Below are 15,718 nucleotides of genomic sequence, written 5' to 3' on the forward strand. Positions count from 1 at the left end.
CTTTTTAGTAAATAATTCTTCACAATGATCTGACCCCTAATATTGCCTGCTTCAGCCCAGAACCTTTCCCAAGAAATAATTCTAGCTCCATTCAATTCAAGAATCTAGTAAAGAAGCACTGGAAATGGAAAGAATTGTTACTGAAGCTGTTTGCATGAGAATTGGCACCACACCCCATAGACTAGTGTGTGTGATGTGTATATGTATGATGTGTATGTAGGTATGATACATACATATATATTTATACATATATGGTTTTTTAAGGTGTCCCTTTTTACAAAATTTGACATGGAGATATTTCTAATTTCCAGGACACTTCCAACATATTTAGGTTGTTCAGCAATTCTACAGTAAATTACACAATGGTGGTTTTTGTCGCTTGTTTAGGATTAAAGTTGCACTTGGATTTAGTGTGGATATCTTTACTTCTGCCATGGCTGTGTACCTAATACATTCTATAAAAGATCTCTATAATCTATAAAAGAAATCTCAAAGTCCCACAGTAAGCACACACCATCTCACACCCTAGGAAGTTCACGGTGGATAAGAGCCAATTGAAAAAGGAATTGAAGGAGAAGAGATGACAACATCATAAGCATGAACATTACAAACAGGGATACCCTGACAGCATCTAGTTCCAACTGCTAAGTATTAATTGCGTCCTGCAATTCTCTGGGTATCTGTGCAAGTTATTCCCAGAGAATCAACTGTATTTCTCAGCTAGAGTTGTGCTGCAGCCAGTGAGAGCTAATGAGAGGAATTAGGAGAAGAACTCAAGCAGGAAGAGCAATTGCCCCATATGATGTCTTTGTGGGGTCTCTAGGAAAGAGAAGGCTGTTGATCGCTTGTCCAGGTGAAAGGCTGTTTCTGCTGCAGAGAGTACAGGCAAAGCTGGAAGTTTCATTTTGTTTTCAGGCTCATCCAACCAAGTGTCTCCATCTTTTGTCTTGGGGATCCACTCTTTTCCTCCCACGCCTGATTTTGGCACAGGCAACATATTAAGGAGCTATATTCAGTCCCCTTTTTGTTCTCCTCCCCTTATACTCAAATTCTCAGCCTGATTTCCAGCAGAAACTGCTTTGCAGCCGCAAAAGTTAAGATCTGTTAAAAAGCCGCCATATATGCCTTCTGATTTGACACCACGCTTTGGGTTGATTGTCGGCTACTTTCAACCACTTTATTTACACAGTTTTAATGTTTTCAAAGCAATTAATGGAGGCCAGCCAGCTCAACAATCCTTGTCATTATCTCTGCTCCACTATCATTCAAATACCTTGGCCAGGGATTTATTTCTTAACTGTAGTTCTCCCCTTTCCACCACCAGAGAGTAAGGAATTGTGTTGCTACTGCCGGCCAGGAGTGTCACCATTAGATCTACACTGGCAATAAGGCCAGTATCGCCATCTCACTAGGAAGAAATCCTAATCTAGAATCCCATTCTGAGTGCCTACTTCGTGAGGCCACTCTCAAAACCAGCTGTCTTAGCATGGATTCCCCAGAAAGCACAGTTGGAGCCAGGGAATTGCATACAGGTAGTTTATTTTAGAAATGGTCCCAGCGAACAGGTGAGAGAGCTGGAGAGAGCAAGATGCAGATGTGATTCAAGGAAACGCAAAGGGTTGGTCACCCTGAGAGTAACTAGGGCTCCCCTCCGTCAGGATCCCCAGGAAGCTTTGCCAAATGTGCCTCAGAATTGCCCACCTGGGCCATGGAGGAGGACAGCGTTTATCCACTGCTCTCACCACTGGGCAAGAGCACTGACTCTCTTACATACCCACGCTACTGATGCATGAGTGTCTGAGTAGTTTTCCACAAGCATCTCGTGCAGTTAGCAAAAAATCCCAGGAAAAAAACACAGAGATTTGTGATTCAGTGGAGACCAGGTGCTGTCAAGTTACACCTGCTTGAAGCTGGTTGCCGTAGCAATGGTTGCAGAAGGGGTGGACTGTAAGAATGTAAAGCAGGACACAACAGGTGTCCAGTGCAGATGGTGACCCCACTTTAAAAAGTTTTGTAAGACTCTCTGGGCCAGGGACAAAGGAGAGAAAAAAATGGGAAGGAATTTTACAGATATTGTATAGAGTAGGTTTTGGTTTTATATAGAAACCTATTAACCATTGCTAAAAGTATTTTGCTGTGTTTTGCTAAAGTGAGACTCATTCCTCAATAAGTGTTTCACATAGAAAAAACTAAACCAGAATTTAAAAATAATGAAATATTACTAATCTCCTGCAAACCGAGTCTATCTGTAGTCAAATTAAAAGACACTCTACTTCTTCCTGGCACTAAATTGGAAAACGATGAGAGAAATCCTAGGTTTACTTTGTTTGTAATGTGTTTGAGTCACTGAAACAATATCAGCCTTTTTATCATATGAAATAATACTGATTCTTCTTCCTAGTCAGGGTCCATTTTCTCCTTTCTAGGCCTGAGGGTGGCCATCTGCTTCATCCATGCTGCTGTCTAGCATTTCACACAATCTAGCATAAATTCTCTGGATTCCAAAACCGTGAAGGTGATAACTTTGCACAACGCTAAAGGGAATTACATATTTGTAAACGCAGAATGAATTTTATGTGGTGATATTTCTTGGGATTATTACATCATGTTATTAAGTAAATTGATGCATACGAAGTATTTAGAGCACGTAATAGGCGCTTAGCGAATGTTAGTTTTGTCATGATTGTCATCGTCAGCATCATCATCATCACATGAAGGTGGCGGGAGTTTAGGGATCAGAGGACCTGGTTTTTAGCCCTGCCTTTATTATTTATTGGTCTTGTATCTTTGGTAAAGACATTTAACCTCTCTGAGACTCGGTGTTCTTAGCTTTAGAAAGGAATAATAAATTCAGTTTCATAGCACTGTTATAAGGGTTAAATAACAGAAATGATTTGTGAATTTCAAAGCACTATACCAGGACAGGCAACTCCAACACATTACTAGGTCTGGTCAGCTCTTTCTCTGCTATGGGTACTGCTTACTAAGGGTGGGGGTCAGATTCCGTAAAACCCCAAATAGCCCTAGTGCATGAAATGATGTTTTATTCATGTCACCCTCTTAACCCTTGATTTTCATCTGTAATATATATTTCTTGGAATTGCATTTACTTATTTGGCTCTTCCTCTAGACAATGTAAGTATCCTCATCTTTATTTTCAGAATTCTTCCTTTATCATTGAAGCAAATAATAATTATTATCATTTAAAATTAATTTTAAATAATTCAATAAATTAAAACAATTATGACTAGTTTCTTTTCCTATCTTTATTCGTTTTTTTCTTTTGCACTTTCCTAACTTTCTGGAATTTCCTAATTCCAGAATGGGAATGCAATCGCTTATAATCAGGAAAAAATAATAAAGAGAAGTTTTAAAGGCTTATAGGTATTTCACTCATGTATATACATTTCTGACCAGAAATTTGGAGAGTGATTATTATACATCTTTGCAAATGAGACAAAGTATCATTTTTGAATGGCTTGTATCTACAGAACATCCAACAGGAGCATACTTTATACAGACTTTTATTTCTACAAAGACAAGAAGTGACTTTTACGGTGAAATTACAAAAGACATTTGGTTTGTTTTCTCTATGTATCATATAACTACATCATGCTGCTTACCACCCCATTGGTAGCCTTTCCCCCAAGTTTTGCTCAAATTTTTAGACTGAATTATTCAGGAAGAACTGTTATTATAAATTACTGAAATGAATGAACAGTCAATATGACTTTGTAAAGACTGACCCTTTTGGGTTTCAACTGCCAACACAAGAAATATTACAAGATGGTAAATAACAGAAGATGAGTAGGCTCTAGGCACCATTCTGAGAAATTATATGCTTGTTACTGTCTATTGTATGACCTTCATATGAGACAGCAAAGTACTGACTGATCAATGGAAATCACATTAAGCAGAGATCTGGGCTCAAAATGAGATGAGTGAAGACAAGATGGAATCCTAGAAAATCTGACAAGGCCTATGATCCACCTGAGATACAGCAATAACTAATACAATATTCAGTACATGACTGGAAGGATTATTTCCATTCAAATCTTGTGGGATAAGCATTGCAATAAAGCTATGAAATGATATTCTTCATCTAGTCCTTACAGGTTGTATATGAAATTCATTTAGTTACTCTTTTTGTTTTTTTCTGGGTGACAGATTAAAAGAGGGTCTTGCTTTGTCACCCAGGCTGGAATGCAGTGACACAATCATGGCTCACTGCAGCCTCGACGTCCCTGGACTCAAGCAAATCTCTTGCCTCAGCCTCCTGAGTAACTGAGACTGCAGGTGCATGCCACCACACTTGGCTAATTTTTGTTTTGCATTTTTTGTGAAGATGGGGTTTTTCCATGTTACCCACGTTAAAAGTGATTATTCTTCTGCCTCTACCAGCAGACCTTTAAAATGAGAGAGTGGCAAAAAACAATGAGTTTTAAATAACTGTAAGAAAATCCTTGGAAAATGTAAATATTTTTGATTGTCTTCAGAAAAGTACTTTAAAGGGTATTCTTTATGATCTAATGATCACAGATTCTAGGGATACACCTTGGACAAGTACCAGTCTCAGTTTCCATCTCTATAAAATAAAGATACTAAAAATATGTATCTTATAGCATTTTGGTGAATATAATATTAAATAAAATAATCGCAAATAATTAAAATGCTTAGTTATTGTTATCATTATTTACGGGGTCAACAGTGTGTGTTCATTGACCATTTCCAAGCACGATGATAGAAGCTAGGGATAAAAAGCCAAATAAGGGCCAACTTCTGTCTTTAAAAGGTTTGCTGCCTGATACACTAAAACATGGAGTTATGCTGTGAATATGCTTGCTGTAGTTCTGAGTTATAGCCGTGGATGTGGCTATGTGTGTGTGTTCACAAATTTATTCGTGCATTTCAGGGATACTATAGGTTGAAGTGTAGAAACCCGAATCCTTTAGGAAAATTAGTTTCTCTCAACTTTCTTGTCATTTGCTATTTGAGAACTGGACCTTTCCAGTGGCGCAGCGCTTTCAAATTCCAGAACTTGTTTGCCACTGGGTCAGAGATTACAAACCCCCTCTTGGGTTTCTTAACAACTCATCTTCTACCCTTTAAACAACGACCTTTTCTACGCTGTCATCTCACATAGGATTCCTTTGGAAGAATTAAAACAAACCCTGACAAAGCAAGTGATTATTTCAGTGTCCTAGGATAAAGTGCTTACTGAATACCTCCTCCTGGACTGAAGTGGGCTTGACCTTAAGCAACCTGAAAATTTGCTGGAAGAAAATAAGTACATTCCACTAAGGATCTGTGAAATAGCAATTACTGTGAATACTAATCAAGGTGCTACTATACTGATTCTAGTAGATAGTGTCAAATGACTAAGACAGATCGTATGCAAGGGTGTGTAGGTGGGTGGAGGGCGGGTGCGAAGAATTAATCGGGAAGCTAGCAAATGGCAGTTACAGGAGAAGAAAAGAGCGATACTATGCTTGAGTTAATTCTGCAACCTGCAGGTATCCCTGGTATTTTCTTCTGAGGATAATTTGAGAGGAGAACCAAATCAAGAACCCCTTCAAAGGATCAAATACCACACTGTGTTAATGCCTATAAGAAGGATTATTACTGTGTAGATTAAATGCAAGCAGGAAAAGCATACCTGTAACTATTTTTAGTGGCTTCATAATTTCACTTATTTCAGTAACCACTATTCATGTATAATCTTGCAAAGAAAATGAATATGGCCTCCAGCAGAAAATAGAGCTCAGTTGTAACAGTGTCTCTTGCGACTTGTAGTTAAAAAATCGGATACACACGCTCTCATGGTTGAATAAAATGGATGAATTATTGCATTAAAATTAAAGAGTTAAATATCTAGCTATGCAGGCAAATAAAGCTGCTATAAGAATTTTTCTGTATAAATGCAGAAGTATATAGCTCATTTCAGTGCCACGTTCTATTCTTAGAGTTAAAGCTGTTACAGAGTTGGAAATTAAGGGAAGGAGGGAAGAGGTGCTCAGAAAAAGTTTCAAGTATCTCTTTAAAGAATGTCAATCAATTTAACAGCTATATGACTAAATTGCGATGTGGAGTTTATAAGGGTCAAATCACAGGAAAGAAGGTTTCTTAGTGATTTCTTCTAATATCTTCCTCATTTTACAGAAAGGAAGATACGAAGATTAATGACTTGCTGAAAGTCACACAGCAAGAGAAAACCAGCTTGAGAGGCAGCTCCTGAGCCCTCTGGCTCATTTCCAGAGGGAATGTGAGTATACGACATCCATCCCTTAGTGGAATTAGAGATGGATGTCATATACCCACATCACCTTGTGCCTAGTACGATGCCAGTCACAATCCACACTGCTTGCTGACTGGCTCCAAATGTCCAATTGATCTCACTCCAGGGCTCTTGGTATTCCTGGCTCGAAAGCCACATAGATTTTTCAATGTGATAGATGTCAGGGTATCAATCATGTTATTTTTATTAGTGAATTTTAGTGTCCTTATTCCAAGCACCCCTTTTCAAAGGAGAAATAATTCTATTCATATCCAATGTTAGTTTCCCAAGATTTATTAGTAATAATTAACCATGGTCCTTGAATCTTTTGTGTAAAGAAGGAAGGCATAAATATGTAATTTATTTAGAAGTGTAACTAACCTTGACTCGTAACTGTATCTGAGGGGCTAATTCCAGGTGGTGTTTGCACTTTAACCCACTACGACCATCCTCTGCTTTAGTCAGATGTGCAGGAAGAATAATGGGTTATCCATGTATACTAAGCAAAAGCCACAAGATAAGCCCAGATGAGGGGTAAGATTCCTGAGATAGTGGCACCTTGACCAAAATGGACAGCCAGCCATGGTGTCTTTGATCCTTGGTCCACCTCAACTCTGGCAGTTTTGATGGGTGGTGACTTCCCAGCACTATGCTGAGAATGATTCTGAGAAACTGCTAAAATTTATGACCAATTAGAGATGGAGGAATGACACTTCCATGAAATGTGGCCCCTGTGGAAGTAGGCAAAGACAGGCCACTGCAGCCAGAGACAGGAGAAATGTCCTGGGAGGCAGAGCTCTATGATTCAATCGACCACACTCACTTTTCTCCAGAAGTGAGCAGGAGACCTGAGAGTCTAGATAAGAAAACTAGGGGCTGGTGACCTTAAATAGACAACAAGTAAAAGTTCTGCCCTCAATAATTCCATATGTAATTTTCTCCTTTTCTTCCTTCCTCCCTCCTTCACTCTTTTCTTCCCTTCTTTTTTTTTTAATTATAAGAATGTATTTCTAAAACCACCTCGTTCTTAAAGGCTATGAGACAGCCTACAAAGATAACATAAACATTAAGTAACTGAAAAAACTGGGAAGTGGGCACAGGCAGGAGGGGGACAGGGAGGCAGATATGCAATAACAATAAAAATATAATAGAAATAAAGATAATGATGCAACTAGCTTGTAATAAATGTTTACTATGTTGTAGGCAGAAAGTAATTTATAAGCATTAATTCCTTCAACCCTCACAATAACCCTGTAAGAAAGATACTATTGTTACTCCACTTTTCAGATGTGGAAATTGAGGCACAGAGAAGTCTCATAGCAAGTAAGTGGCTGAACTAAGATTCAAGTCAGCCACACACCAGATCCTGTGTCCTACCAGCCTTTGCTGTCTGTTTTGAAATAGAAGCAGTTTGTTGTCACAATTTGTGATCTAAAAGTTCTATATGCTTTTGCACAGGTAAGCTTCAAATACTCTCATTCTTTGGGGCAAAGAGAGGCAATGCATTGAAGAATAGCAGCAGAAGGCAGCCAGAGCTGTGTCTACATAAGGGGCAAGGCTGCCTGGGCATATGGCCAGATGCAGACTTCTCAGGCTGAGCAGGCACTCAGGAACCCAGGCACTCCTGCTGGGTGGCCGGGCCCTTCCATTCCCACACCTGCTGGGTCACACCAGCCCACTGCCTTGAGTGAGGACATGAGTCAGAACCTCTCAGGTGTCTTTTCCTCCATCCCACTAAAAGATCTGCATGGATTAGTGCTGAGTGTAGGCTGTTTTAAAAAGTTATGCGTGATTCAAGTGGATGACAAAGAATGTAAATGACACAATTTGTCCTTTTATCTTTTGAGTTGACTTTATGACAAAATCCAAACTATATGTTAACAGCCTTCATTTGGAACTATTTAAACAATTATAAGGGGTAGTCACATTTATAAACTATCTGGCTTCATGAGAATTTAGAATAGTGTGGGATTACTTTTTTTAAAAGACACATGTGAGTACCAAGAAGGTTAAAAGAGAAAGACAGGAAAACCATACATTATAAGACAAATAAAAAATTGAGAATCAGAAACCTTAAATATACAGGTATACTGCAACTTAGAATGCTCTATTTCTGAGGGAAAAATTCACCAATATTATTTGACCTCTTATTCTAAGAGGGAACTTAGAATAACCTCCCTTCTGGTCCCCAGTAGGCCTAAAATCTTAGCAATTCCAGTTACAATGACTTGTGATTTTCGTGAATTTGTTCAGCTTCTGAGGAATCTGCAATGCTCCCATGAGAGTGCTGATTTTGTAGATGCACTCCACTACGGCTCCTGCTGGAGTGAGCAGGACCGATAAAGAGATTGGAGCAAGGGAAGAACCTTCTCTCCAGCTCTGTGAAAGCACCAAGTATAGTACAGAAGCTAATGATGGGGGGCTGTGGAGTCAGCCAGAAGGAGGTTTGACTTCCAAGTCTGCCACTCACCACTCACTGGAAGAGTGACTGGGGACAATTTATTAAAGCTCCAGGAGCTCTCATGTCTAAGACAGACCAACTTATGGTACTATTGTGAAGATTAAATGAGCTGATTTATGCAAATGCTTTGCATATACACTGATACCATAAATAAGAGGTATTGCTATTTTTATTTCTCATTTACTTGGGGATCTTGAATAGACAGTTGTATTCTTCACAATGTTCTTTTAAATATTTGGGTGGATATTAACAACCTCTGATTGTATTACAATGGGCCATGTCTCACAAATTAGTAGAGGATTGGGAAACTCAAAAAACATATTGCAGATGGCCAAAGTTAGAAAATAAATTTTAAAAATGTATATGATATGCTGAGAACAAATAGAATTTATATAACAAATGTGAATGAACCAAATTGACCTACTTAAAGACAAATATTCTCAAACTGTACTAAAATACATAATATAATATATATTTTATGAGATGCATTGAAAGCAACTAAAAATGTAAAGAAAAACATGTGGCAATATTAAAATCAGAAGAAATAGAATTTAAGAATAAATTAAAAGTAAACAAAATTCTTTTTGTCAGAACATAAAACTCAATGCTTTTTGAATGCCATCAAACTCATATTACTAATGCTGGGAAACTTTTTAATAAACTTGCTTTAAGTTTTTACTTGCCAAACAGAAGAAAAACATATATGGTTATATCTAATATTAATGATATAATTAGTAGTTTGTTTATTCAGAGGTCAGCAACCCTTTTCTGTAAAGAGCCAGAGAGAAAATATTTTAGACTTTGTGGGTCACATATGGTCTCTGTTGCATACTTTTTCTCTGTGAGTGTATGTTTTTTAAACAATCCTTTAAAAGTATAAAAGCTTCAAGTAGCCCAAGGGCCATATATAAACAGACACTGGGTCAGTAGACCAGTTTGCTGATCTCTTATTTTTATGAATAATCTATGAAAATATTCATATATTTCACAGTACGTTTAAGCAATTGATACTATACTTATATTAATTACATTACAGGTATAATTTCCTACAAATGGCTTTTTTCTTTTAAGAGCACAGGAAACATTTACAAACATTGACTAAATCATAGACCAAAAAGAAATCTGAAAGTTTCCTAGATTAGGGATCCCCAACATGTGGTCTGGAGATTTCTGGGGGTTTCCAAGGTCCTTTCAGGTGATCCCTCAAAGGTCAAGTCTATTTTCATAATAATATGTGATGTTACTTGGCTTTTACAGTTTCATCTCTCATGTAGATACAGTGGAGTTTTACAGAAGCTTCCTGACATATTACATCTCAACAGATTGAATGCAGAAGCAGACCTGAGAATCCAGCTATCATCTATTGATCCAGATAGTAAAAAGATTTGCAAAATGTAAAACAATGCTACTTTTCTTCTACACTTTTTCTTGTTTTGAAAAACAATAATTTCCCATCAAAATGCGTTACATATGTTAAGATGTAATGGGTATATTATTGTTATTTTAAATGAATTAATAAACATATATATTTAAATTTCTCAGTTTCTAGGATGGTAGATATTGATAGAAATAACACGAACATGTTCCTTAGGTTCTTAGTTGCCCTTTATAGTTTTTAAGAATGGAAAGAGGTTTTGAGAATAAAAAATGAGAACTGGATTTCTAGAGATACATGTATAGTCCACACTCTTTTACTATAATACATTCATGCATTAATGAGGTATAATTACTATTTTGATAATGGACTAGCCAAACCCTGGAACTCCTTAGACACCAGCCCTCCCTTCTCACCATGAGACTATCTGCCATTCATCTAAGAAAGAAATACAATCAAGTTCAGGGCAAAAGGTACCTCTAAACATCTTTTCTAAAGAACTTCTGACATACACAGTAGGATTAGTCACCACAGGATGGGGAAGGGCCTAAACTTCAACTAAAGAGAAATGTCTAACTGGGCTGCAGAAACAGAGAATTGGGAGAACAGTAAATAATTAATAAGGGCTAACCCATGGCAGTTATATGAATTCAAGATGGGCAAGTGAAACCAAATGAAAAACCCTAATTACATTTTAATTAGATTAAGTGATTTCACAACAACTGAGCAAATAATGTTAATTTTTACTTGCAAAGCTCAAGAAAGAGATATTTGTTTTAAGAACTAAAGGAGCTTTTAAAACAATGAATCAAAGAAGAAAAGAAAGACAAAACCAACTCTACCTGTCTCCAACCTAGTGACTTGGGAAAATGGTAGAAAAATATAAAAATACATGCATTATTGGCCGGGCACGGTGGCACAAGCCTGTAATCCCAGCACTTTGGGAGGCCGAGGCGGGTGGATCACGAGGTCAAGAGATCGAGACCATCCTGGTCAACATGGTGAAACACCGTCTCTACTAAAAATATAAAAAAAATTAGCTGGGCACGGTGGCGCATGCCTATAATCCCAGCAACTCGGGAGGCTGAGGCAGGAGAATTGCCTGAACCCAGGAGGTGGAGGTTGCGGTGAGCCGAGATCGCGCCATTGCACTCCAGCCTGGGTAATAAGAGCGAAACTCTATCTCAAAAAAAATAAATAAATAAAAAATAAAAAATAAATGAATCCATTATTGATTGAAGTGTAAAATATATTCAGAAAAGTATTCATATTATGCAGCTTGTGAATTTTCATAAAGTGAACATAGCTGAGTAAGCGTCACCCACAGCAAGGAATAGAATGCAAACTTTCCAGTCACTATACCCTCTCCTCGCCCAAATAACCATTATCTTCAGAGCTAATACTATACATTAGCGCTTCTTCTTTCAGAAATGTGTATTAATGGAATCATTCATTATGTATTTTCATTGTGCATTTTAACATTTCATATTTTCCTGCAGCTTCAACATCCCCCAAAACAGGCTGCAATACCTCTGTCAGGTGATCCAGTGCGCCAGTGTGTAAGGCTGGTCCCTGTCACAAATTCCCCTTCTTGCCCTCTCTGCTGTGACCTAGTGACATTCAGTGTACCACTGAAATCCCTTTGTGCCCTTTGCTTGTGAACCCTACCTTGACCCCCAGTAAAGGCACTTGCCCGTGGGGCCTCGCTGGCTCTTGGCTCCCCACCTGCTTGGTTGAGCCCACTTCCTCCCCCGAAGGAATCCCCCAGTGGCATGCAGTGACCCCTTCTTTAGGACCTGTGAGTATAATACACTGTTTTTCCTGTGCCTCTCCTCTGTCCCCTCTTGTGGTTGCACCTGACTGACCATCTCATGAAAGAATACAAAAATTATTCATTTGTATTTGACATTCCTGCTCAATATTATGTATGTGAAATTCATCCATACTGTTAGGTGTAGTCATGATTGGTTGGCTTTCTTTAATGTCAAGTATTTCATTGTATGAATATTCCCAATGTATCCATTCTACTTGTTCATGGACAGTAAGATGTTTTCATTTTTTTCTCCCTAGCTTTTGGCTGTTACATTTAGTTCTGACGAGAACTCTCTGTGGGGGTGTGAGGGATGGGGAGACAGGGCAAGGTGGGCTTGTTTAAGGCATTTCTTTCGGGTTTATATCTAAAGATGCAATTACTGAGTAATATGCATATGTAGCATTAGTAGATATTTTCAATTTCCCAAGTAGGAAATTGTAACAATTTACAATCTAAACAGCAGTTTATGAGAATTCTAGGTGCTCCATCCTTCCTTTTAATGTTAGCATTTTCATGGGGATGTAGTAGCATCTTATTGTGGTTTTATTTTCCATTTTCCTTATGTTTGAGGTGGAGCATTTTTTCAGATATTCATTGGCAAATTAGACATCTTGTTTTCTGAAGAGGATATTCCTGTTCCTCCTTAGTGCTATTTTAAAAATTTGTGCTATTCATTCCTTAGTGTATTTTTAAAATTGAATTGTGTTTTTCTTATTGATTTATAGTTCTTCATATAAGATACGAGTCTTTTATTGGAAATACATATTGCAGATATGTTCTATCCATCTGTAGCTTGCCTTTTCATTCTCTTAAGTGTATCTTTTGATAAACAGAAGTTCTTTTTTTATACAGTCCAACTTCTCAAGCTTTTCCTTTATGATACTACTTTTTATGTTCTATTTAAGAAATCTTTGCTTTCCTGAAATTATAAAATAAATTTCCTGGTTGGGCACGGTGGCTCATGCGTGTAATCCCAGCACTTTGGGAGGCTGAGGTGGGTGGATCAAAAGGTCAAGAGATAGAGACAATCCTGGTGAATATGGTGAAAGCCCATCTCTACTAAAAACACAAAAATTAGCCAGCCATGGTGGCCGGCACCTGTAGTCCCAGCTACTCAGGAGGCTGAGGCAGGAGAATCACTTAAACCCGGAAGGCAGAAGTTGCAGTGAGCCGAGATTGTGCCATTGCACTCCAGCCTGGTGACAGAGTAAGACTCTGTCTCAATAAATAAATAAACAAACAAACAAATACATAAATAAATTTCCTGTGTTGTTTTTTAGAAGCTGAATTGTTTTACCTCCCACATTTAGCTAAACAGTATATTTGGAATTAATTTTCTGTTTATGGTATGAAGTAGGGGTCAATAATCATTTTTTTTAATTTAGAAATTCAATTGACCAAATACCACTTACTTGAAAGACTGTTCTTTTATTCTGAAGTGTTGTAAATCTGGTGTCCCTATATGGGTAGGTTTTCAGGATTTGTTGTTCTGTTCTATTGATCTGTCTTCCTTGTACCAGTACCATATTTTCTTAATTATTGTTTGGTTAAATTCGTTTTTCATATGTGTCAGTGTGAGCCCTTTAACTTTATTCTTCTTCAAGAATAACTGGGCTGATCTCGGTTGCTGCTATACTGCATTTCCACATAAATGTTAGAATTACATTATCAATTTTCATTGAAATCAAAACACTGCTGAAAGTTTTATGAAGACAGCATTGAATCCATAGATTATTTTGAGGACAGTTGGAATCTTTAAAATAATAGTACTTCTATTATTTGCAAAGCAGGTACTGTGATCACCAGTGAAATCCAATTAAGACAAACAAATGTCTGGAATATACCAAAACATTTGAAAATTTAAAATATATTCTAAATAACCTATGGTTTTAAGAAAAATAAAAAGTGAAGCTAGGCCAGGCAGGGTGGCTCATGCCCCTAATACCAGCACTTTGGAAGGCTGAAGCAAGAGGATCACTTGAGGTCAAGAGTTCGAGACCAGCCTGGCCAACATGGTGAAACCCTATCTTTATGAAAAATACAAAAATTAGCCCTGCATGATGGCACATGACTGTAATCCAAGCTACTTGGGTGTTTGAGGCAGGAGAATCACTTGAATCCAGGAGGCAGAGCTTGCAGTGAGCTGAGATCATGCCACTGTACTACAGCCTGGGTGACAGAGTGAGACTCTGTCTCAGAAAAAAAAAAAAAAGTAAAGTTAGAAAGTAGTTTAGGACTGAGTGAAAATGAAAACACAACATATAAAATATATGAGATGATGCTAGAGTAGTATTTACCATCAGTATTTAGATATTTACAGAAAGTAAAATTTATAGCAGTATTGAGAAGTTGATAGAAAGTAACATGTATATTAGAAACAAAGTAAGATTTCAAATCAGTTACTTCAGCTTCCAAAATAATAAACAAGAATAGGAATGCGTTTATTCTGTGTATTAAGGTATTTTTCTTTCTTGTCTCTCAATAACATTTTGTGATTTATTATATAGAGGTTTTTCACATAAGGTTAAACGTATTCCTAGAATTTGATGCTTGCTTATGTCATGTAAATATTAGCTTTGTCTTTGAATTATAGTTTCAAATTGTTTATTTAGGACTGGTTTATTAAAAATATTGATTTTTGTACATGACATCTAGCAAGCTTTCATTATTCACTTGCTAAATACAATAATTTATAAATTTTCTATATTTACATCAAATTATCTACCAACAATAGTCTTACTTCTTTTTTCTAATTTTTATACCTTTCACCTCTTATTTTACCTTAATATACTAGTAGGATATTAGAAAAAGTGTCCAATAGAAGTGGTGATAAGAGTATTATTTTTTCTATTCCTGATTCCGGGGGGAAAACTTAATATTTTACTATTAAGTTTAATATTTGCTGTAGGATTTTGTAGAATTTGAAAAAAATCAATTATAGAAGTTTCCTTCTGATTTGTTTGCTATTTTTTACCTTAATTATGAATGCATATTAAATTTGATTCACTTATGAAGGTGATTATATGATTTTGCTTCTTTATATTCTGAATGTGATAACTTCATCAATTTGTTTCTTCTATGTTAAATGAAATTTGTATTGCTGGAGTAAACCTTTGAGTCATGATGTATTTCTCTTTATATATAGCAAGATACACTTCGCTAATATTTTCAGTAGGATTTTGCAACTACGTTCATGAGAAACATAGGCCTGTATTTTCCTCTCTTGTAAATATCATTTCAAGTTTTGTATCAGAGTTATGTTGGCCTTATAAAATGGATTGGAAAATGTTCTCTCTTTTTTTATTTTCTGGGTTCTTTTTTTTGTTTTTTTTTGGTAAAATTTGGATAAATTCACTGGTGATGCCATCTAGGCCTTGAATTTTGTTTGTAGGAAGGTTATAAATTACAGATCCAATTTCTTTAATAGATAACAGAGTTATACAGATTTTCTATTTCCTTTCTGTGACAATTTCACAAAGTTGTGTTTTTCTAGGAATCTATTTATTAGCTCTTCTAATTTATTGGCAAAAAAGTAATAATCTCTTTTTATTTCTGTAATGTTTGTAGGATCTAGAAATGCCCTTTTTTATCCCTGACATTGGTAATTTGTGTTTTTTCTTTTTTTTATCAATCTTGACAAAGTTTTATAAATGTTATGAATTTACAAGTTTGTTGGTACTCCTCTATATTGAATATTTCTAGTTTATTAATTTTTACTTATTTCTCCCTTTTATTTTTTCCTTCTTTTCTTTCCCCTTTCTTGTTTATTGATTTCAGTTTTTATTCACTAGCATA

This window comes from Callithrix jacchus, chromosome 11 (genome assembly GCF_049354715.1).
Source record: "Callithrix jacchus isolate 240 chromosome 11, calJac240_pri, whole genome shotgun sequence".
NCBI lineage: Eukaryota > Metazoa > Chordata > Mammalia > Primates > Cebidae > Callithrix > Callithrix jacchus.